We start from the raw sequence: 27,693 nt of genomic DNA, 5'->3' as shown, positions 1-27,693 counted from the left end.
TAGTGCACTAAATTGTACACCTGATGAGAGAATAACAACACCTATTAATATGTTACACCTGTTTTAGTATATGTTTTTTTTTAGTAGTCTATGTGTCTCTGATGACAGGACGATGCTTAGAGTTATGTATTGAGCTTCTTCTTTGTTTTCCAAAACACTTGTTTTGGATCTTTCCTTGGACTAAGACTCCAGATTCCAGTAGTCAGTTCTGTAACAGCGCATGATACAATTCGCTGGCCTAAGTGGGAATGCAGCTAAACTCAGCATCCGCAATATGTTAAAATCGCATACGATTGTACTCGGTTTGCTTACAAATTTATTTAATCTGCTATATTCTGGTTGCCAATATAATAAGCCGTAAGACTAATGAAAAAAACTCGCTAAATATCAACCATATCCCACTGATATACATGCATTATTGAACTCCGTGTTGTTTATATATAAAATACCTTCACGCACAATTTAAAATCTATAAATAACACCGTTAAACATATTGTCCGGGGAAACAGACATTTATATAACCGACTTAAAACCTGATGGACCTGTCAATATTCTATTCGGTATATTGCAGATATGATGAGCTATAACCTATACTAATTTTATTATAAGTTTTTGCGTTGGTAATTTTTGTGGCTTGTTCATGTTGCAACTATTAAAACCTATAATTTTAGAATATGAAATATTTAGTTTAATTTAGAATTGTTTAAAAGGGGAGTTGAAGGTCGAAGGGTCAAAAAATAACAAAAAAATTTTTTTAGCTAAATTTGTTCTCTGTATCTTTCTGTACATTTTGATACCAAACATGGCCTATAAAAATTGTTCTAAGTATTTTTTATTTAATTTTATAAAATATTCTGCATAGCCAATTTGCGACCAGTTCAGCTTTCACCAACTTCTATTGACGATAATTATTTCTGTATTTGTTTGCACTTTGCATAGTACTCAAAGTGAAGAGTAAAGGTTGAAGAAAAATCAATGTTGGCAACACTTACTGCATATTATTTGTTGTCTATTGCTGTTTTTCTTAGTATTGTAACCTAGTAACCTAGTATTGTTTACTGTTGTTTTCTGGTTTGTCAGATGGTAAATCTATAAAAGGAGTAGGTAGACTTACAGATAAAAGTTATTGATAAATTTCAGTCGTATTATGGCAATGCAATTAGAGCTAATGTAAATAGTTTGGATAAAATGAAACGTTCTGTATGGTCCATATATTTCCATTACATCTCTACGGATGAACACCCGAGCCATCAGCTATGTCCACCTGCACCGGAAACTTGGTTCAAGTACAATAAAGCTGTTTATGAAAAAAAAGACTTGAAGCATAAAAAATACAGTTCCTGTTGCAGTAATGGAAGTTATAAAACCTATTTTTCAATCATTGGCTGATCCTAGTCTCCTTAAAAAATGCCTACATGGAAAAACCCAAAAACGTTAACGAGTCTTGCAACAATATAGTCTGCAGTAGAATACCTAAGAATGTATTTGTTGGAAGAAAAACATTAGAAATAGGGGTATTTTATGCAATCTTGACATTCAATGATGGAAACTTAGGTAGATTAAATGATTTGAAAGAACTTGGGATTGTTAACTACGGTATAAACACTGTTGTGGCGCGGAAAAAAGCTGATGAGGTTCGACTTCAAAAGGCTCAACGGGCAGCGCAGGATGCAACCAAAGAATCCAGAATTGCTAAAAGAAGAAAGAAACTTGAAGAAGAAGAAGGAGCATCCTCTCAATACTGCCCAGGTGGATTTTAAGGTAAAATATTCACAATAATAAGCAGATTTTTTTACATTTATGTCGTTTTCCGAAAGTTGCATTTTTTAGTTTAGGAACCATTATCTCAGGTACTAGTAGAGTTATTGCTTTGAAATTTTTACTGGCTGTTTGTATATATGTAATTTACAAGATAAACTACAATGAATAAAAGTTTTCAACTAGAAAAAAAAATATATATATAATATTAAAACTTAAAAAAAAAAAAAATTTGCGATTGAAAAAACATTTATAATTTTCAAGTCATATTACCTATCAAGCTAATTAATTGTACTTTATTTTACTTATTATGATGCAAAAATCAAGCATAAAAAATGTCATGCTGTTAGTTGCTATGGTTACCCAGATATGTGTTCCTAAAATTCTTAATTTTAACATGGGCGGGAATGGGGCCTTCAACTCCCCTTAAAAGAATAACTAAAAAAGACAAATTAATGAAAGAAATATTCATTAAATAATTATATTACTATGAACATATATTTCAACATTTAGAATGGTACGAAAAAAGGCTAAAGCAAGAATATATAAGAAACATGAACACTGTTATGTTCATATGTTACTGTATGGTACTGTTAACACTACATTATTTATTAGTACATTTGTGATTTTCATAATAATTTCATAATAAAAGGTTAATGCCAATTATAGTAAAGCTTGATTCAATTCAAAGCAGTGAAGATTTAAAAAGGAGAAAGAATAAATTGCTATAAATACAATAATGCTAATGCTGAAACTGGAGAATTCCTCTAAACATATAAATACAGATTTTTTAAATGTGGGGTTTTGTTTTCCAAATGTCATACTTTATACAGTAATTTACAGCTATGACGTACAAAAATAATCACACACACACACACACACACACACACACACACACACACATATATATATATATATATATATATATCAAAGAAAACTAAACACGTTTCTTCAACTAGAAATGCTTAATATTTCGTAACTTTTCAGTAACATTATCAAAAGCTTGTATAACATAAAATATAAACAAATATAATAAAGAAGGTTTTAAAAACATTGCAAGCAACAAAAACGCATGGTGTCGAAACAAGTAAATTAAACAAGTAACCTTTCTTAAACACAGAGGTAGATAAAATGTTTGAATCATAAATTTAAATTAACTTTGTCTCAAATTTAATCCAACTGGTGATTGTTATTGAAGATCCATTACGTTTGCTTGTTCATATCTTCTTAGTTATAATTTTGTGTATTCATTATTGTCATAATTTTGAAACTTCTTGATGCCAATTAGAGGTTTGGTTGTGTTGGACAGCGTGTGCAGATACAAGTCTAAGTACATTTTGATGTCGAACATCGGCACGATGATTGTTCATCCTCAGCCTAAGTGACGTAGATGTTTCTCCAATGCAGTCTTTAGGGCAATGTTGACAGGATAATTTATAGACTACATTTTCACTGTTACATGTGATGTCTTCTGCAATAGAATATTTTTTCTGCGTAACGCAACTTTTGTTACAGTTTGTGGATTGCATCATATTGCATATTCCACAGCGTGGTTTATTGCATGGATGGCATTTGTGTTTGAAATTTTGACTGTTGTCTTTATCTTTAATACATTTTGGATGAAATAATAGATTTTTCAAATTTGGTGGTCTTTTGAAAATAATTCTAGGAGGTATATTGAAAAGATCCTTTGTTTCTGGAGATTGTTCCAATATTTTGTATGCGGTCTTCATAATTCCATTTACTCTATGTAATCCAGTATGGTAATAAGTAATGGTAAAATAAATAAATAAATAAATATATATATATATATATATATATATATATATATATATATATATATATATATATATAATTATTCCTATCGCTATGACCTGCACACTAGTACAAACGAGACAATATTGATCGTTTTGTTCCGCTAAAGACATTTATGAACGGAAAATATAGGTGACAATAATTCATAAACAAAATTCTATAAAACAGAGGCACGGTTAGAAGCGGTTTTAACAATCACTCTCGTTTACTGCTTTTTAATTGAGTCTCTGCCTTTGAGGATTGCGTGTTTGCATTACGCTTCGGAGAATAAACTTCGCAAACGAAGCTTTGTTGGACCTGACACTATACAAAATATCTATGTATTTTTTATAGGTTATACGATTTTATCAATGTAACAGGTTAATATTATGACCAATCATTGTTTTGACATTCATAAAAAAGCTCGTATGAAACAAAATATTTACTGAAAAATTAAATCTTTTAAATGGCCGTGAAAAGCAAGAAACTTATGGCACCAAATAAATATATATTACCTCTGAAAATAAAGTTAAATTCAATAAACATATCTTTATACTTTAAACCAACATTTAACACGTCCTCCAACTTATGAAGTCGTGGTAGTCGTGTGAGGTGGTCTACTCCTCGACACAGACTTCGCCGTTGTTGCAGAAGCATCATCTACCACCGCATCTAAGCGCCCGGCTTCGTGTCCAGACGAGTCTGATTTAGTTAAAAGGAGATAGCAGAAGTACTAGCGGAGAAGGTCACCGAGACCTGATCCTAGGTCGTTAGAAGGAAGTCCAAGAAGAAACCCCATCCCAGCAATCTGAAGATCAAGTTGTCAAAAGGGAGAAAAAGAAATCTTCGGACGCCCTTTTACTCAGACGAGAACCGGAATTTAAGAGCCTCGGGAAAACCCGTGCCACTAATCTTCACGTCGAGCTCGGGTAAGCATTCGGGAGGAAGTCCTCTTTCATAGGCACTTTTCATAGCTGGGTCTAGTTGCTGAGAGTCGTATAAACAAGCGCTCAGAAGCTTAGGTCTCAAAATAATTTATAACAGTTCTTCAATTTAAAATACAGAGCAAAATGCCTTATCGGTTTGCTTTCTGAGCGAGGCTTTGACATCTTGCTTCTAAGTGAGCAATATCACAACCATAGCTCCCCGCAGTAGTTCTCGGATCCTTTTGCAGCACTTGGCATTAAATCCATTTAAATATTACGATGCAAATATTAGGAGAAAATTCTCGATCACAGAACATTACGATTGCAGTCGTACCTCTAACTTGTTAATAAAATACCACGTCGGGACTCCATATCCTTAAAAAGGGCGGCCTTACCACCTTCTATCGTCCAGGGTAAAGAGATATGATCCCGGACATCTCATTCTCATCTGATCGGCTGAGCATAGGGCGGCCTGACGTAAACTCCGTGGAGCCATAAATGGGAGTAAGGTCAAGTGTTGGAAACTACTACTGTGTCAGGATATTGCTAATGTCTTCTATGGGATGGAATACAAACTTTTTACCCAGAAGCTACGGACCCGCTCTTCATTTGCGGTCATGGAATGGATAAATTGGTGCCTTCCTAACTTATCGGGAAGAGAAATTTATCTCCGTAACAGAAAAGCGCCCGTACCTATAGCATTAAGCCCTCTAAGGTCATTAAACTCATCACGGAGGGAAATACAAGACTTCTCTTGGATCAGTTCAATGCGTGTTAAGCAGATGGTATCTTTCACTCTGCATGGCAGTAGACACGGCGTAAAAGTTGATGGAGAAGCTTATTTGTGCTATACTGACCGCGGCGATCGTCTCTGCGGGTGACTGCGATCATCTCAGCTCCTTCATAATTATGGGGAAAATTTTAAACTAATTTGGATCAGTTTCGTACGTAAATATGTCGGTAGTGTCAATGTATACTGTTTGAACTCCATAAACTAACAGTATTGGATACCATACTGTTAGTATAATATGCCAAACATTCCTTTATTTAAAATAGTCGTACCTAAACATATAACATTACTAATTTTATTTTAGAACTGTGACTATTAATTTTGTGCTTGTGTACCTTCATTTGTTAATGTGTGGTCTAAGAAGAGTCTAAAAAAAGACAAAGCTTAGAATTTATTCAGTTTGCCTCAGAAATTTATATATTATAAAAACTAAACGTTTCACGAATTTTTTATTATCTGGCCATTCACATTAGTGGCTGATATCTCGAGTAAAGCAATAGATTGTAACTAACAATATTTTTATTGAAACAGCAACCATAAATTCAAATAATACGATGGAAATACTTACAGGAGAAAAATCTTCTATTTCATTGTAGATGTTTCATTTTATGACAAATGTATTAATGAACTTGGTTTATTACCAAGGGTGAACAGCGGCCTGCTATTGAAGTGAAGACTATTGACGGAACAAAGGCCGTAAACTTTGTCAAGTTTCTAACAGTGCGTAAACAATGCAGAAAATGTTGCTGTAGCTTGCCTTGTTCTGCAAACGTTTCATCCTTTCCTCGAATGTTTATCTAATTTCAAAATACCAATGAATCTTTGTATCAATCCTACCATGGCCAATATTTATTGGATTTATGGTAATTTAATTTTTTTACTTTCCTGAATTTGTAGGATATAAAAGTACATTGGATTGAAATGAATGAAATAAATGATTTTTTATGTTATTACAAATAATAACAACTAATTATACAAAAATATATAATTTTTCGGATCTTGGTCGTATTTTATAAACTGTGTTATAAAATAAGTTTTAAAGTTCCTTTATGTGTAACGTATGCTTATTAAAATTATTTCCTTTTCATAATCCTCTCTAATAAAGCCTGTCAAGTATAATTCCTATCAGATGAAAAGTTGCGTAGACAAATTTGACCTTAAACACGTGTTTCTGTGCCAACGGCCATGAAGCAATATACTTATCTATTTTCATGCGATTAACGAAGCTTTGTGTATCTACAAACACTTAAGTTACGTATAACTACAGTGCATTCAATGCATTTTTAAGTAATGCTGCTGTCATTTTAAGCTTAAACTGAATTTTGAGCGGTTTGTTTTATGGAACACTTATTTTTCACTTGGAATTTCTAAATGCTGACACTATAGACAAACATTTTTAGTATGAATTTCCTACTGTAAGAATAAAGCAATAAAGGAAATTTGCAACCTTTGAAATACCATCTTATGATGCTTTGTTCTTAATCAGAATAAGAGTATTTATATGTTTATTAACTACATAAATTCAACTACTAAACTACTACAAACTGTTTTAATCACATTCCATCACGCATTAAAAATATTCTATTTAAACACCATGATGTCAAAGTTGTAAGGTACTTTGGTAGAGAGTCTTTGTATATTTTGTGTATTGTTTCTTATCTTAGTTTATTGGTATTTATTGTTAATAATTTGTATTTATTGTTATTTATTTGTGTATGTTGCGGTTTATATTTATATATTTTTTGAGTTTATTTATTGTGTAAAAGTTATTGTCTTAATTGTAATATTACATGTTGCAAAACTCAAAAAGCGCCGTAAAGTAATCTAAGATGCTATACTCTCATAAATTTTTATTTATTGCTTTTTCAATTCAATAACTGGCAAACTACTTGAAAAATTTACCAGTAAATTTTAACAAATGTTGCTGTTTATGATTTTTTTATATTGATTAGACAGAAAAACATTTATTCATTATTTATTCATAATATAGTAAGTAAACTTTGTATGGATACAGCTCATCGCATACTAACAAAGCACAAGTTTATTTTAGAGGAAAAATATAATACTGTTTATGATACTAATATTTACAACTAAGAATTTGTATGTTTATATAACTTTTTAGGAAAATATGGCGATGCTCATGCTATATAAATAACTTAATTTAAAATTATGTCTGTATTCACTAATTTTTTTATATTTTGTTATGTTTAAAAGATTACCATTTAGTTTCATTTACTGTTATTCTAACTGTTATAAAAACAACACATGAAATAAAGTGATACGTAAAAATATTGTTTTTAATATGAAATATTTATGCCCCAAGCAATTTTCGAGAGAAGATCCACGAACTACTGTCTCCTCAAGTTTTATCATATATCGTCAGAGCTTGATCACCATTTGTACATACTTTTTATAATCTATCAACTTATCTTATATGTTTAATGAATAGAATGCAGTAGTTTTATACAAGGTACAAGGTATTTACGCATGTACATTTTATAACATATGGATTACAATATTTTAGATAGGTAAATGAGATCTAAATACAAGCACATAAATTAATAATTTAAATTATATATTATAGATCTAATAAGGCATATAAACATTCCTTTTATGTTGTATTTATAAGGACTATATTTGGTGTTCAGCTTTTATCGCTTTACGTAATTAAAAATATCGTCCAAGATATTATCGTGGATACTAAATTTTGAAATACTTGTTTAATATAGGCAATGGTAAATTTAATGTTCTGCAGCAATACGGTAGATTGTCCAATGATGTAAAAAATACGGTAAATATATTTAGTCGGAACAGTATAAATAAATACACAAATGTGTAGCTGATTATAAAAACAACACATGAAATAAAGTGATACGTAAAAATATTGTTTTTAATATGAAATATTTATGCCCCAAGCAGTTTTCGAGAGAAGATCCACGAACTACTGTCTCCTCAAGTTTGATCATATATCGTCAGTTAATGCGACGTTAAATATCGAAAATATAAGGACAGTTAAATAAGGAAAGGTTCAGTATTCCGCTCAAATTATTTTATAACAACTTATTCTAACTACTACTTTATTTTGTACGAGGCTCTTGATGTCGTGTGTTGTGCAGCGCTTTCTGGGGTGAAATTATGTAATGCTATATTTTTATTTTTTTTATAGAAGTTTAGGAAATTATAAAGGACCACCATTCAATATTATTTGAACATAAGCGAATAATTTCATTTTCAATAGTATAAAAATAAACTATTATATGCTACGCAAATTATTTTCATTTTATTTTACCGAAAATATTTTCTGATTTTCCTTTGTTATCAAGTCAAATATTCTATGATTGTATGAATCTCTTTATAATATAAGTACTTTACTTATTTTTAACTAATTTTAATATAGTTGTTATGCAAATAGAGTCCAAATTATAAAAAAAACTCTACTAAGTTCTTAATTTTTTTTAATACTATTTAACAATGGTAGAAATGGAAGAATTAATTATTGAGTTTGTCTCATTTTTCTTCTTGTTCAACTATCACGAGTGTCATCTAATTTTAAAAATTGTGTGCGAATATGTTTTCTAAATGTAATTTTACAGATAAGGAATCACGCAAGTTAATTATTTTATTCGATTTTCCTATTACTTGTGTTATTTGTAATTTAAATTGTAACTTGTATAAATTTAATTTTCCGTTAGTTTAAAATTGCGTTATGTTCACTAAATTTAGCAGTTAGACTTACACTTGGTTAATCGTTGAATACAAATATATTACGTTTAGTCTAAAAATAAATGATATAATATATCTATTTGGTATTGAATAAAATATGGCATTTAAATAAAGATACCTGTAGCTGGATTTATGATACATAAGTTCGTGGGATAAAAATTGGGCCATAATAGTGTTTACATATAACTAAAGATATTACGGAAGAAGTTGATTCAGTATAACATCTAATTATAGGTAAGCCTATTACAGTATACCAATAATTTGTATGAAAAAATGCCAACATTGCTAGCAGTCACTGAGTTTCGAAACCTCATTTGTTTATCACATGTATTCAGGGTGGTATTTAAGTTATCCAAGACAACTTTACTGCAATTTCTCACTCAATCATATACATCATATTAGCTAGCATATTGTTTAGGTCCAACATTGTGTATACGGTGATTTGTGTCTTGAGTATTCCATATTCATAAACATAAATTTTTAACTTTGTATTTTTCACTTAATATATTGATTTTACGTAATTATTGCTGTTATAATAATTTTATGTTTCCACTATGTTTTCTTTTTTGACTCCCAATCAGGCCAAAGCGTTCACTAGCGTAAATGTTACGTAGTATTTTGCCACTATTAGTGATTATCAATAATTATGAAAGGACCAAATTTTAATATAGTAAAATTTACTTTTTAAAATTTAAAACATAAATTTTTCATTGGAATCTTAGTTATATTAACAATTCAGTGTTTTGCTGTGTGAATAGTGTATTTCAAATCAAAAAGAGTCAGGTAACAATACAAATTAATTATTAGAGAACTAATACATCGTCAATTGCTGGAAATAGGTGGGAGAGATGGCGATTTGGCCAACCATTCAAGGAGTTAAACATTTATATACGTTTTTTGTGTATTTATTTACACACAACCACACACACACACACACACACACACACACACACACACACACACACACACACACACACACACACATTTATACTGGACTAGCCTAAACCCGCGGCTCCGCTCGCGTGGCAGTAGAGAGGGCTACATCAATCAAGCATCGAAAAGAAATACTAATTTTATTATACGTTTTTTCCAATTAATTTATTGCTCTACTAATACATCGTAGCATATCATAAAATCTATTATAAAAGTTTTTTGTAATAGATCGCTTTGCGCGCTGGTCGTTGCTTTGATTATTACGAATTCGTTTTGTTGCTATCGCACGTGCGCTGTGACGGCTTAAAGCACTTTTTTTTCTTGGCGGCATTATGTTATTTTCCAATAAAATTCGTCAAAAAACTGCTCAAAGGAATTCTTTAAAAAAAAATGTTGAGAAAAACATTCTTCAAAGAATATTTACATGAGAAAACAAAAATACTTGCCTATTTTTTTAAACCTTTTACTGATGGAAAATAACACTGTTCTTGGAAATTGTAAAAAAGATATCAAATCACGTTTATCAAAAATTTGACATTTGTGACACGTTGTAAATGTCAAAAAATGTTTGTTTACATAGAAACGTCAAAAAATATTTATGTTTACTTAGTTACTGTCAAAAATAACAACAATTTTTTGTCGCATTATATATGTTTACAAAGAACAGCTGATTAAAAATTTGAAAAGACTCTTTCACTTAATAACATATGTTTGCTGCAATGCATTTCTTACGGGTATTTCTGTAACCAGTGGGGCGGAATCCTGAATCGGGAAAGGGATAAAAAGTATCCTATAACCTTCTACAGATCAAGACGAACAAATTTAAAAAAAAATTAGGCGAATCCGTCCAGCCGTTTGTGAGTGATGCTGTTACACACGAACAGTTTCATTTTTATATATATAGATTTGTTGTTGTTGTTGTTACAAATATATACACATACATGTGTGTGTGTGTGTGTGTGTGTGTGTGTTTGTGTATATATTTGGAAGAACAACAACAAATTCGGTATAATATAAAATAATTTTATACTGAGTATTGTCCCATGCTTTGTATGTTTATTATTATTATTGCCACTGAGAACGATAAATACCATTATAATTCCCATACAAAATGTTTACATTAAGACCAAATGTAGTAAATTATAGAACAAAAGGCTCATGTATGAATGAAAACAAGAGGACTGTTTAGCCATTGTTAATATCTTCGTAAAAAACATTATACAGATAAAAAGGCATATGGTTAAGCTCTTTTTGTAAGGGGAGGAAACAAGTTGTTAAAATCAATAGGGTTTTAAGAGGCACCCAGGAGTTACAATATGGTACAACGCAAGGAGGAGTTTTGGGGCCCTTAATGTTCTTGGTTTATATTAATGATTTATTAAATGCTGATTTGTGTTCTTCTATATATACAGGGTGTATATTATGTCTGGAAACACCCAAATATATCCTTTAATAATTTAAATATAAATTTGAAACCTCTTACAATCGTGATAGAGATTTGGGCATCTAATTTTTGGAACAATGTTTTGTTATGTCACACCAACGGGGGACGTCCTGCCGAGGGTATCGTGAATACTCTTAATGGAAGCCTATACCTTGTGATACATAATTTTAAAGGTAATAGCTTACTGAATTGAATGCCACAAACCGCATCTCAAAGGAATTATTCTATCAGAAAATAGAGCATTTTTAGTATTGAAAATTTACTGATGTTCAACAATGTAATTTTAACATGGTTCTTGCCACAAAATGTGTTACACTAATTTTTTAGCATTTTTTTAAATGTTCAATTAAATAAAAACAAAAATTTCATTTTAAGCTGGTTCTATTAGCACAAATTTGCCAGTTTTTATTACAGTACAATTATGGAAATACTTTATGTTATTGATTTCTTATTACAAATAAAAAATAATGTATGCTGTTAGAAAAGTCTTACAACAAACGTTTTACCTGCATTTGGTGTCAAAGCAATTGTTCGAACTGTGTTCCTTCTACGGTTTGACAATGAGCCAATCTTGTGTAAAATGATTTGACAGAGTTGCCTAACATTTCTTCAGTTATCAAAGCAATCTCCTCTATAATCCTGTTTCTTAGGTCTTCTAAATTATGAGGCTTTCTTCTATAAACATTGGATTTTAAATGACCCCATAGGAAATAATCGATTGGTGACAAATCCGGAGATCTTGGAGGCCATTCGATTTCTCCTCTTCGGCCAATCCATTTATGAGGAAACCTTAAATCCAAATACTCTCTTACCTGTCTCCCATAATGGGGTGGAGCACCATCCTGCTGAAACCATACATTATCAAAGTATTCTCCTGATGCAATTTGAATAGCTGGGATTATTTCATTTTTGGAAGCATATTGTAGTAAAGTTCGGCATTTAAATTTCCATTGATGAAAAAAGGGTGTCCAACAATTTTGTTACCTAAAATTCCACACCATACGTTCAGTTTTTGTGGTTTGCTGTGAATGGGACTCAGTTAATCCAATGTGGTTTTTCACTAGCCCAGTAGTAACGGCAATTGTGCCTGTTAACATTGCCATTTAGGAAAAAAGTTGCCTCATCAGAAAATAGTATGTTGGTCAGAAAATCTCTATTGTCATCACATTTGCGCATCACAAGTTCACAAAACTCAAACTCTTCTGTCGTAATCATCCTCACTTAACTGTTGGACTAAATGAACTTTAAATGGTTTGTATTTATTAATTTTCAAAATCTTACTCACAGACATAGGGTGCATATCATGTTGATGTACAGCTTTTCTGAGCGATGTATGTGGGTCTTCAATAAAATGTTTGCAAAACATCTAGTGCATGTTCTTCATCTGTTGCAGATTGTATCCTACCCGACTTTGGCCGATTACGTACACTCCCTGTCATTTCAAAACGCTCAATAGTTTTTGATATTGTTGAAACACTTATGGGATTCCTTTCTGGGAAAGTGTCATTAAACAAATTACAAACTTCCGATAAGATCTTTGACGATCGCCATATCCTCGCATCATCAACAGGAGTAATTCGTTCTCTTTCAGAAAAATTCCATTAAAATGCCAAATAAAAAAACTGAACTACTGTAATTAGATAACTTGTTGACAGCAATGCTTCAGAGACATACTGATTAACTCGACAGGAATGATATGACCTTTGTCCATTTGTAATTCCCAAGCTTAGACCTGTCTAGTGAAAGGTCCATGCTCAACAAACTGAAACCTGTAGACCAGATGATTAATAACACAATAATGTTTCTCATAGGGCTAGTGACCTTTGTCTCTTTAAACCTTCCTGCTGACTGGAAAACACCAAGTACAGATTCATAAGTAATCAGAGAAAGTGACTCATAAGTTTTATTCATTGTAATGAAAACTGGTAAAATTTGTACTAATGAAACCAGCTTAAAAATAAATTGTTAATTTTATTTTAATTGAACATTTAAAAAATGCTAAAAAATTAGTGTAACACATTTTGTGGCAAGAACCATGTTAAAATTACATTGTTGAACATCAGTAAATTTTCAATACTAAAAATGCTCTATTTTCTGATAGAGTAATTCCTTTGAGATGCGGTTTGTGGCATTCAATTCAGTAAGCTATTACCTTTAAAATTATGTATCACAAGGTATAGGCTTCCATTAAGAATATTCACGATACCCTCGGCAGGACGTCCCCCGTTGGTGTGACATAACAAAACATTGTTCCAAAAAGTAGATGCCCAATCTCTATCACGATTGTAAGAGGGTTTCAAATTTATATTTAAATTATTAAAGGATATATTTGGGTGTTTCCAGACATAATATACACCCTGTATATATGCGTATGCTGATGACACTGCCTTAGTGTGTTCATCGTATAACAGAGAGACCCTAAAATTACAAATAAATACTGATCTTGAAAAAGTCGCACAGTGGTTAATTAGAAACAAGTTATTGATTAATTCATCGAAATCTAAGTGCTTATTGTTTTTTGAACATAATACGCCAAATGAGATTTTAACGTTTACGTTTAATGAATTGAAATTGTTGTGTCATACGCATCAGTGTGTGTATCAATGTCGGTGTTTGCATATAGAAGTAGTTGATGCTGTAAAGTACCTGGGCCTTTATATTGATAAGTATCTCAAATGGGATCACCATGTCAAATTTTTTGTGCAGAAATTACGGAAAATCAACTATGCATTGTACCACATGAGAGGTTATTTAGTTGGTGGTTATTAAAAAAGTGTTTACTTGTCTTGGTTTGAGAGTACGTTAAGGTATGGTATTGCTCATTTGGGGCGGGGGGTTATCCTACAATTGTGTCACCTTTAGTAATGTGTCAGAGACAGGCTGTACGTATAGTTTATAATGTAAAAAAATGGAAAGAATAATTTATTTATTTTCTAAAATAAATATTCTTACTTTTAAACAGTTATACCAGTATTCTCTATTAATGCATGTTCATAAAATATTTACCAAAATTGTAAATAAAAAGTGTAATGAGAACAACTCGTTCTGCACAAAAAATTCTGTTAGAAGTTCCCTTTTGTCATAAGGAAATAAGCCGGCATCAGTTTTATTACCTAGGCCCGACAATATTTAATGATCTCATTGTTTGCTGTGGTGATGATATTCTGTTTGAAAAGAAGCGTAAAGTTAAAATTAAGGTTTTAAATTTTATATGTGAGCATGTTTTTTTTGTAATTGTATTGATTCATTTATTTATTTGTTTAAAAAAAGTATGAATGCATTGTGAATTTTTGCTCCCTGTTTATTTAGGTTAAGGATTCAGAATGTAATAGTTTTTACTGCCATAATTATTAGCTAGTTATTAAATGATACATTTTGCCATTTCTTTGTATATAGCTATTGATTGAATGTTTAGTTGTTTGGTATCTTTACAATATTTATATTAATTAACCTTTTTTATATTATACATTTTTGATGTTAAATAGTTTACTAACTTGTAATATATCGCAGAGATTTATTTAACGCTAACTTGAAGAACTTTTGTGATTTTTTTAAACCAATTTAGGTTAAGAAGTGCCTAAAGTAATTATAAGTTAAAAATAGCTGGCACTGCAACACTGCAAATCTGTAAAAAGTATAATATTAAAACACAAACGAGTTCCAGCACGCTCTTGTTTTAGTGGTGCATGAAATTTATCTTGTAAAACTTGCATGTTTACTGAATAAAGAGTTTTTGTAAACTTTGTAAGCTAAAAAGAGCGAAACAGAGCCACAGTTCTCGTTGTGACCTAATAATGATGATGGGATTGTCGCAAGGACTAATGCTCTCCACCCATCTGATCCTTCTTAGTTTGTAATCACAGAGGAGAAGTGCCCCCATCCTTGTAATCTGATATAGAGCTAGACAGTTGTGTTTAAAAAAAAACAAATTTCCATTATATTAAAATGTAATGGAAATTTACAAGTCAGATATTTTTACACTTTTAAATGTCATTCTCTTTTGTGTGGTATTGACTAATGTGTTGATCTTCATTTAGTTGCGCCGAACCGTTTGCAGGGGATATAAATGTACATTTATAGAGTAAAATATGATGGAAATTTACAAGTCAGATATTTTTACACTTTTAAATGTCATTCTCTTTTGTGTGGTATTGACTAATGTGTTGATCTTCATTTAGTTGCGACGAACCGTTTGCAGGGGATATAAATGTACATTTATAGAGTAATCAAAAGGAGAAAAACTGTAAGCACATGGTTCTAGATTAGGGATTTTTTTATATAGCTAAATATAATGTAAATTACATTTAGGCTTTTACGACACATGCCTTATTGGAAAAACATTTTAATCCTCTATTTCATTTGATTTATTACCTTATTCTGATACCCTTTACATATACTTCAAAAAGTTTGGTTACAACTCATTTAATGTTTTTAATATTACCAAAACATTAGTGAATATTTAATTTGAGCCACGAAAACTTTACATTTACAACCAATTTATCTCATACTTAGGCCTAATACTTCAAATTTATCATAAAAATATTATTAATCAAATGTTCTAAGACAGCACTTATTATAGACTGCAGCATAAGATAAGATAAGTACAAGTAGTATGATCCAGCAGGAAATCTTATTAGGACAGTAGTGAAACATAATAAGTACTTGAATATATAACGGCTTAGAACTACAAGCGCTATTGAAACTGAAATAACCGTACTCTTTGCGTATTAAAAGTACAAGAACATAAGTAATACTCGAGTACAATCTGTAGTAATACTAGATGGTCTTGTGTGAGTCTGGAATATACGAAAATATGTCACTGCCCCAAAACCATGGATTGCATTTACAAACTTACTTTTGTTATGGACTGAATCCAGTGTGAGTTTGCTTGTTGTGGATTGTTTATTAGCTCTATATCTTGGAGGGAATTTTAAGTTAATTATAGGTGTTTTAGACAAAGTGCGTGATTTATATACATCACGTGATGATTAATATGGTACAGATCTCAAAATGGGTGTTTCAAACACTTGTGATACCTCCCGTTAATGATTGTTGAGGAATGCAATGGAAAATCTGTTCACAAATTACAATGGTCTCGAATATGTTTAGATATGGTAGTTTTATTATCCATGAAAATAAATTTATGTATTAAATATTTAAAATTAACATGTTGAAGTTCATAACTAAGTAATTTTCAATAAATATTAAACTATAGTTAATACAAACTTATCAACAGTAAAACATTAATATTAGCAAAGTAAGCGTATAAAGAAATAGTTTTAATATTTTAAGTTCCAGTAAAAACTTTTCCTCACACAAAGAATTGTTAATATTAATGTAACTTAAACCGCCTACACATAATTCAATAGATCATTGCTCTCAGCTATATTGCATTAATACAAAACACTTCTACCACCATCTGAACTGTGACAGAACATTACTTGAATGTTAATTTTATCTCCAAATTTTAATAAAACATGTCTACATAAAGCAATTTAAATCGCACATTGAGGTGTGAAAGTTTTATTGGTTTTTGAGGCAATATATTTACCACACACCCTAATTATGGTTTCTCTCGTATCTGTCAACATATAAACAATATGTTACATTCAATATATTCTAGGGTGTGGTGTGATAAATATTATTTGTACTTCCTCTCGTTTTATTTAAATTAAGTTTTAAACTTGTAATCCCAACCGAACAACAATGGAAGTAAAATATTTATATAATCTTTAATTGTAATTAAACCTTTTCACAGATTTTCTTTAACTAATATTATAATTTACTTTTTGATAATGTTATCATACAGTTATTAGCCTAATTGGAATACTAGTATATGTTAAACAATAGCATAAATTATATATACAACAAATATTAATACATTGTAATAATAGTATGTTATACGTGAATATATTTACTTTTGTGATGCGATTCTGCAATATATAATAGTAAAATAAAGAAATACCCTTAGTAGGAAAGAGTAACGAAACTATAATCATTTCATTATAGTTTCGTTAAAAATTATTAAAGGAAAAAAATTATTTGAGTTTTTACCCTTAATAGAGTACAGGAGAGAAGCTGAGAACAGAAATCTTAGGAACAACCGTTTCTAAGGTAGCTTGTCTAAGATCAGTCGAATTATTGCAAATATACAAACATATTTAATTTATTATTGCCGGAGATTTTACTGTTTTTATAGACACTTTGATGGACAATGTGGTGTACTTACCAATAAGTTGCGGCAACATCAATACGACAAACGCAAAGGTTCAATTTTGACTGATGTTGAAGCTTAGTTCATGTTTTTACTATAAATATAGTTAAAACTTAGATTAACTCTAAACCTCCTCTTTGGTTGCAAATATGATTAAATAATATTTAGTCTTAGTTAGAATACACATTCTGAAGCATTTAAGTTCTAATGGGGAAATACATTACTGTGAAAATCTCTATCTTGATTATAAACAACGACGAAACAATGATTACATTATTATTATTTTATAAGGGGTTATTAAATCGAATCAGACACGTAATTCCTCGTGAGAAAAAAATAAACAACCAATAAATAGCCTTCCGGTATGTTATCATTCATCGAAAACAATGGCTGTATTGGAAACCAATCATTTCCACCACCGTTAAAGTTGCGAGGCTGGAGAAAGGGAAGAAGTCGATAGATTAATTCTGCCATTACTAATGTTTCCGCTATTCCTTACATTCCACTCCTCTCTACCGCACATTACTGGTAAGCTTAAAATATTTTTATCACAAGGATTTAAATACATAATAATAAATGTACATAATGGAATGTTATTCCTCTCATTTAATATTGGACATGTGTAGGTATTTATTTTAATAATTTTTTGCAAATGAGTTTAGTGAAAAAAATAATTCCCGTAATTATGATCTTTTTCTTATTTATCCTTTCATTAATATGAATTGCTGAAAGAAGGGCACTTTGTCCAATTGTATTATTATTATTAAATGAAAACTAAATTTCTTTCTTGCAATTGAAAATTTTTGTAATTTTTAAGCCCGTCACAGATGAAACTCATTCAAACAGCCTTATATTAATTGTTCATGCTATCAGAAAAACATGTACCATAAAAGCTTTTTATGTATATATATATATATATATATATATATATATATATAATTTCAATAAACATTGAATCACAAAAAGTACTTGCTCCGTCGGGACATATATAAATTAGAGGCAAGTATTCTTGGATTCTCAGGGTTACACATACGTATAAAATGCCATTGATAGCCTCTAACCAGAGAGAAAGAATTGAGCTCTAAGTTTACTCTTAATTAAATCGAGTAGCTTGTATTTGATTCTGATTCATAGAAAATTAACTAACTTGAACAATGTCCATGTTATAATAAAAACTTATAGTAGTTTACTTTAAACTTTTGTTGTAATAAGACTATATTGGAGTTAAAATTGTTGGGTATTAGCTGGGCCTTTTTAAAAGTTATGTATCAAAAGAGCTTGTTTATCATAAATTGTTTTATTTTACATCAGAAGCCAAGAGAAAATTTTACATTGTATACGAACACAGCTTGGTTTTGTCTCGAAATGGCTAGTGGAATTTCCCCTACAGAAATCCATCGTCAGCCGCCATTTTAGGGGTAGAGGAAATGGAAGCTTGGTGAAAAGAATTGACATGCAACAATATTTTTTCCGATTTTTCTTTAGTTGCCACATAAAAACCGAATGTGAGGCACGGTAAAGTTATATAACTTTGTGTAGCCAGTTGAAGTAACTGAAAGTTGGCACCATTAGGTAAGCTGTTGGTCTGTACATGATCAGATGTCGCTTATTAAATATTTGATTATAACATATCATGTTAAACCTTTAAAAAAGGTTAATATTTATTAGAGTTTGTTTATTTTCTATGATACTTTACAACTTATGAAGAATACGAAAGATCAAATAAAAACTTAGATTTATGATCTGAATGACGAATAATGATATTGGAAAATTAAATTACATTACTACGTGGACACATCACTGGTTTATAACTTGTGTCTCTGTGTGTGCAGTGCTGTCTGCCTATCTATCTGGTTGCCTGCCTGTTAGTTTGCCAATGGCTGTCTGCCTCTCTGTCTGTCTGCCCATATGCTTACCAGTTTGTCTGGTTGTGTGTCACGATATCTCGGGAACAAACATAATCAAACATTGATTTGAAACCTACTCATTTATCAAAATTTGAATGTATCATGAGGTAAGATATTTCACAAAAAGTTACTATGGTTATCCATAAAACTAACATAAAATTTCTTTAAAAAATTCCTATGGAATTACATGCACAATTATCCAGCTCAGTAATGTCTATGTAGAAAATGAAATTGGATTCAAAATGCCTAAAGCTATTTGCATTCGAAAGGCTGTTTGTTTCCGAGATATCGAATGGACAGACAGACAGATAAATACAAATCCACCCCTAATAGTGAGAAGTCTTGTTATTGACAAACCAGTAATATACAACTTAGTTGATTTTTTTGTAGATTTTCATTTCAGTATGCTGATTGAGTCTTTTCTAACGATATAATGTGGTCTATGAGTTAAAATGTGATGTGTTGTGTTAAGACTAATACCTAATAAAGCATTTTTATGTTGAATATTTTAATAATTTACTGCTGTGTTTTGAGATAGTCAATCTGTAAAAATAATTATACGTTATAGTAAAGGGAATAAAACTAATTAAATATTTTAGTGAGGATACCAGAGAAACAAAAAGAGCAACTCTCAGTCTCTTTGTTCAATTAAAGTGATCAGTAAACCACAGGAGGTGTTACCACACATGCTACAAAGAGTTATTACAGTCACGAGCTGGAATGCAAATTTTTTATAGGAAAGATTTTATCACAGTCTGCAAGTAAGAAGTGGATAATTGATCAAAGCAAGGAGATAAAATCATTAGGAAATCTCATTAATACAGTGGCGGAACACAACGAGCATTGATTATAGACGGTTCGAAACATAAACACTATTGTAACAATAATGAAAGTAACAAGCCTTATTTCAATATTTTAATTCCTGCAGCTAGAAATAAGAAATTTAATGAAATAATTTAAGGATAACTTTCTAATTGGTTCTATGAATCATAACACCATACTTGCCCCCTGTTCATATAATGAAGGAAGCCATGTACTTGGTATGACTTTTGAATAGTTCTATCATTGCTATTGAGATGATAAAGTGCAGTACCGATGATAAATTCTCAGAAAACATAAGTGTTATCATTGTCTCAAATGTACTACTGTTAATGTAGAGGCATTTTTTTTTTTAGATAGCCATGTTTAGTTTAGTTACATTGTATCTATGACGTTCCGAGCTAGAAATACAATATTTAGGTTTTGGACCAAGATACTAAGATCCTAGAACCAATGGAAACGTAACGGTCAAATAGGTAGTCCCAGATTTCATATTAAAGTTGTTGAATTTGTAAGGTTTCAATATTGAGAGCACACGGATTTTAAACTATAACTACCCACCTATTACTACTAGCTAAAATCTTCCTACTAAACTTTACTAAAATCAAAAAGTTGTTAGTACTTGCAACATTAAGAATAATGACTGTGTATGGACACTAGTTATCAATCAAGTGATGTCTTAAGATCTTTTTACTGTGACTGTAGCCTCAATAAAAGTATTGAATAATACTTTAACTTAAATTTTTTTTATTTACTGCTAATCCAATTTTTGGATTCATTGATTTTTTTTTTTATTTAATTTTAATTTACTGTACAGGACTGTGGATTAAGTATAGTCAGTAAATAAGTTCCATTTGTTGAAGATTACATAGATTTAAAACAATAAACGTTTGTGTACAATATAACGCAATATAACAATATTGTGTATAAACATCACTACGGTTAGGTACAAGATATAGAAACATATAATGTTAGGGTAGAGGTTATTATAATAATTTTAAATAAATATAATTCTCAATAATAAACAAAGTATAATATTGCTGAAATAAAAAGAAATGTTTCACGTTGTGTAATATAGTTATCCTCACACAAAAACGTAAATAATGAAAATAATTGAAACTTGCCCCAGGCATTTCAATAAACTATTGCTCCCAGCTATATTCTATTCATAAAATATAGTTGAAACTTCCACCACCATCTGAAATGTTGCAACAGAGCAAGAGTATAATCCTTCTTTCATGTCTGAGTTTTAGTTAAAAAGGTATACATGAAACAGGTTAACACAAACATGGGGCTGTCTAAGTTATAATGGTTCTTGTGGGAATATATTTTACCATTCATCCTGAGCATGTTTCTTCTTTTATTCCTAATCTGTGATACACAATGTTTCAGTATCCAATATTTTCAGGGGAGTCATTTATATTATACATACGTTTTCTGAGATATGTCTAATATTTCAATTCAGATTAAAATGTTATATTTTATATCTGCTAACAAATATCATATTATCATTATATACTTTTATCTTCTTCGCTGTTAAGTTATTTTTACTTACCTCTATAGTTTAAATGTTTAAATTTTTCCATAAAACATTTATTTACAAGTCATTGCCAAACTAAAAACGGGAAACTTAATTAAAAAGCTATAGTTAAACATAATATATTTGTCTACAATTACTGTATAATACGTGGCATTCTGCAATAAATTATGGTTAAACTAATAAATCCTCTCAGTGCGTGAGAGCTCAAAATTTATTTCTGAATCGTTAAATTTATATTTTTAAATTACATTAGGCAGTGATTTGGGATAGGAGGGGATAACTGTTTCTAAGGTAAACGAACTATTTTAAATATTTAAACGTACTGATGAGTTAGTTTAGGAGACTTTTGTAATTTCGAAAGATACTTTCACTGCCAATGAGGTGAAGACCTGTAGTTCGGAAGAAACAAGTTTTCTTGAGAGTAGGCCTACAATAAAATTTACTAAATATATATTATATGTATTATATATGTGTATTCTAAGAAAAGAGTAATGTTTCCTAATTATTCCTATCTAATATAATACTATAATACTACTATAATAAACTGCTAAACGAATTTACAGAGTGACTGTATTTACAAACTCACACTAAGGTATGGTTGGAAACGTACAACATACTGACTACAGGAGGCATTTGTGCTTTAACCTCCGACAACACGCAAACTTTTCTCATCACATTTCGGGTGGGAGGCATGTTGTACTTATTATGGGAAACCATCAAAAAAACTATTTTACGAAACAATTTTGAAATTTACAAAACCTGACTTTTATATACTGTAACTTTTTTAAACAAACAATATTTTCTTTTATTTTGCAATTTTAATCCAAAAACTTTATAGACTGTTATTTGGACTTTAGGCAAATCTCTATACTGATAGTTGTAATTTAACTTCTCTATTGTTTTAATTTAACTAACTAATTATTTATTAATTTATTAGTTTTAATTGGCATTTATCACTTTCAGATACTGGAAGTCCAGTGATAGGTAAGACAAAATGACTTTTGTGTTTAGTGACAAAAAGTTTCCTGTTAGATTCTCTAGTATATGTAAAACTATGATCCTTAAGAATCGGCAATAATCTGTTTACCTGGTGACGAGTTATATTGAAAGAACTGCATGCAGTTTACTCGAATACTGTATCTGAAATACTATAGCCTATTAGTACTAATTTAAATTAGGAATGTAGACTTGAAAAGTGTTTATTATAAGTAAGAAGATACGAATTTTAACACTTTTGTAGTTATTATCGTATGTACATTTTGGATTTTAATGATCCATCTTTTGTTACTTTAGGTTAAGGTAAACCTTATATAAGATGAATTCTTCAAATCCGAAATAAGCATAGTAGAAATAAAACTACAGTAGTGGCTAAAGGTGTTACTTACTTATTACAATCACAATATCAAAGTAATATTACTTAAATTTTGTAAACTTTGTATTTTTATTAGTTTCTCCTACTTGTAAAACTCATAGAGAATGTTCATTATTACAAAATTCAATCACATATTTACAGAAAGAAAAAATCCACAACTAATGCTTATACACTTATACACTTACCATGTTTTATAATTAACTAATTGCTAATTTTCATTCAATGAGAGTTATCGAAGGTATTTGTAAATCTTCATTTCTGTTTTCATTGCCTATCAGCATGATATTTCAAGAACAAATTCACATACACCTGAGATTTAGCACGATAATTCATTTCTAATTCCTAAATATTGATTTCGATGATGTTCTATGTCCATGGAATCTGGGCAAGTGTCAGAAAACATGTTTAGATTAGCCTGATGGTTACACAAAATTATAACGATAAAATCGCACACTAAATAAATCTGTAAAGAAACTGGATACAGACAACATGTCAACATGTAACACATTCACTAACACATGTAGACCAATTAAATGGGCTATAGGCTTTCAGATTTAGATTCATATTCATTAAAGGCTCCTAATTGACACATGATGTGGCGTAAACATTTATTGTAAATGTAAAAACCATCTATTTTTTCTTAATGAATCATTTTGTGATATTCTAGCAAGCAAAGATTAATGAATAAAAATTATCTTTACGAAAGTTGCTTATAAGTGACTTATATCTACTTGCGCAAAGAATCATATAATATCTAAAGAAAATAACAGAAACTCCTTTAAAACAATAACAACAATCATTTTAATTTATATGGTTTAAATATTTTAATGCCAAGCACATTCAATTATACAGTACAATTATCATTTGTTGTTATTAACAAATAGATTTTGTTATGATTTTTTGCCGTCTTTTTTAGTGCCAGTGTTCTAGAGTAAATGTAATAACGCGTAATAATGTAGTGTAGATAGTTGTGGGTTTTTTATACGCAAATGACTAATTTTACTTGTTACAAAATTTTAGTTTTTTTTTTTATTAAGTAATTGAAGATATATTTTAAACCTTTCATACAATAAATGTATTTTAAAGTGGGAAAATATACGCAGTGCTTATAATTAAGGCTTAGATAGTATATTGTGAATAATTGAAGGCATAAAATTATTAAACTTTGTTTTTGTTTTTCATTGTGTCAAATAATATAACTTTGAAAACCCAATGTTGCTATTAAACTTGCTTCAGCAAACCTTTTTATTTGAAACTCGGACATGAAAGAAGCATTCAGTTCATTTTATGTTATAACAGTTCACGGAGTGGTGGAAGTTTCACCTTTACAGTATGAATTGAATATAGCTGCAAGCAATCGTTTATTGAATTCGTTGGACCTGGGTTTTAGGTACTTTCAATATTTACGTTTGGAAGCATTTATAATCCTGGCCGATTCATCATTGAAAATCATGTTGTGATTAAAATAAAAATCTGCAAAATACGTTTTTTTATGAAACATGCTTTAGTTTTAGAGCTATGAGATTTTTTTTGTAATTAATGCGATGTTTTATTCTTTTAAAATGTTTAAGATTATCTGTTCGTAGTTATAATGTAATTTCGTATCATGTAACAGATTTAGTGTGTTGTTACTACATAAATAAATAAAAGCTGCAAATTATTGGCTCCTTAGTGCGTTGTAATTTCTTGTTTTGGAACAAAAAGCTTAGATTCATAAATTTGGGTACTATTCCAAATAAAATAAATCATACGTTTCAGTATTAAACGATCATATCACGTTCAATGCTGCTACAGTTAATGTCAGATGGTAAGTCACCACAGGAATGTTAATGTAGCGTCTTTGAACAAGGGCATAATCCTCAATTGTGTGTACGCACTAACAAATGATTGTTTTGAGTTCTGTCTAAAGGAAGGAAAGCTACAGAAGAAAAAACATGTTTTTAAAAGGCGCCGTGCTGTCCTTTAGTGAAACCTTTTAATACACTTCACCCTTTAAAGGGTGAAGTGTATTACTTATTTTACCTAATATTGTCAGGTGGATTACTTATTTTACCTGTATAATCTCCAATTGTTCCTTCATCTTCTTGTATTACAGCTTACAGTTTATACTGATCCCTCGACGAGACCTGTATGGTTCTTATAACAAAGGTAGGTTAACGTTAAATCAGGCAAAACATTTTTCTATAATACCTTGTTATGTGAATAGAAATGATAAAACTGTCCAGAACCCATATGAAGTACATGGAATTATTCATTATACGAGCAAAAGACCTGTCATAGGATAATAAGTCACGAGTCATTGGTAATAACTTACGTAAATATTGGTAGTTCTAGTTGGACTTTTATTACACGACAAAACTTGTTACAATAGCGGCTGTCTTTCCTACTAGTTGTAATCAATAATCTAGTGCATATTGTGTTTCATCACTGTCGTTAAGAGATTGTATAACGAATTGAACTGCTTGGTTATAACTTCTTCTGCTAACTTCTTGCTGCATTCTGTGCTGAGGTTACATCTATATAAGAAATACAATTAATTATATTGCTGAAAAAATAACTGTAGTAATTACCATATTATGTAGTGTGTGCCCTTTAAAATATATTATATTGTTCCAGATCACTGTTGTAGCATTTGCTGCAACTCTTCCTATGGTTTTAAGAGAAACTAAAATATTCTAATTATTTAATGTGTCTTAGAACAGTAACAAATTAATATGTAAATTTAGTGTTTCTCAGAAAGATACAATTATTTCAAAAATTGTATTAGGACATGCTAGTTTTAGAAAAAAAACTGTATAACTCTCCTATAAGTTTAAAAAATGTGGAATGTTAGATTTCAATACATATTTTAGCTTCATGAAACGTTGTCTTGTTTAACTTTACTTAAAATAAACGAAAATTCAATCTTAATTTATATAATGTCCTCAAATATAAGGTAGAGTCTATTACGAGAAAATCACAGCATATTCTAGTCTGATTCGTCATAGATTGAGTTTTTTTTTCATATTTATAGATTTATAGGTATTTTTCATAGACACATTTACTGCAGACACTTTGGTCATGATTCTACAAAGTTACTGCAGAAGTCAAGCTTTTAGGCTAAGGATAAATATCTCTTTGGTATGTCTTAGTAAATAGACACTGATAATCAAAGGCCCAAGTACCTTGACAGATTAAGCAAATTCGTGGAATTGGTTAATTATTGTCATACTGGTTATGCGGCATTGAAACAGTTGCATATATTTGACAGAGACAAAAACTCCTAAATTATCTTGAAAGATATGAATAATATTTAATCTCCTATATTTATACTTGATGTTTCCCGTTATTAAATCAATAATTGTTCAACAAATTAACTTTTTCCGGTTGTATGTTATGAAATAAGTAGTCTAAATCTGTGTGTAAGTTGTCTATACTTTATTGAAACAATGTAAATTTCAAATGATTTAACTGCAGAAGTTATGATACAACGCTTTGTAGCGTATTGCCAACCACCACCCCCCCCCCCACAGGGGGACAACTTACCACGGGAAGTAGCTGACACGATAAAGAACTCCCTATTTTAGCCCTTGTAATGCAGTGAATGCCTTAAAATGGAACCAAACGACACGTGAATCAGGGTTCCCTAGAATATAATTTACTACTTACCTAGAAATAATAAGTTTATTGCAGTTGTCCCAATAAAGTAGGTGGGCTTTAGATTTTATAACCGGACACCAAACATTATTTCGAGAACCGTGTGTAAACATTTTGTAAATTGATTATTACAAATGTAATTAATCTTCGAAAAATTTAACTTGGGACTAAAAGATAATGTTACCAACTCATTTACCTTAAAGGTAATTAAAACGATGTTTTAAAATTCAAATTTTGCATTGACAGAAAATATTATAACATTTTTAATACAACAAATTAAGAAAATCTGAAGATTGTTGATAAAAGGACTAGGAAAATATATTTTATCCCTTTGAGTGCCAAGGGCCGATGTAATCGGCCCGATGGTAATGACGAAAATTGCCAAGGGCCGACTAGATCGGCCTTTCCAATATTGGTCATCCTGTTGCTAAATATTGACGTATAATATCGTAAAACGTATTCAATTAAAGCCCAAGAAATGTACGACATAATTCAAGTAGTGATAGTTTGTATATATCGTATACAATATTTTTATGTAGCTGATATCTAGAAGCCTGTGGCGCGAACCGCCTGTTGTCACGCTGCAGTCGTTTTGTTTACGTTCAGTTGTTTTAATTTGCTAGCTGTCTATTGTGGCTGTGTTGACATTTTGATTAATGTTTTAAAAGTTTCCTACTTATATTACTTCAGTTCAATTTCATTATTGAATAAGGTATAGTTTGCCGAAATGAGTAAAAGGAACAGATCGCCCTTAAGCAAAAATATGTCAGATTCTGTTATATGCCCCAACGCTTAAACTTTTTTTCAATGAACTTAGAACGTTATAACACGATGATG

This window comes from Homalodisca vitripennis, chromosome 5 (genome assembly GCF_021130785.1).
Source record: "Homalodisca vitripennis isolate AUS2020 chromosome 5, UT_GWSS_2.1, whole genome shotgun sequence".
NCBI classification, from domain to species: domain Eukaryota; kingdom Metazoa; phylum Arthropoda; class Insecta; order Hemiptera; family Cicadellidae; genus Homalodisca; species Homalodisca vitripennis.
Note: the sequence above shows the minus strand (reverse complement) of the source record.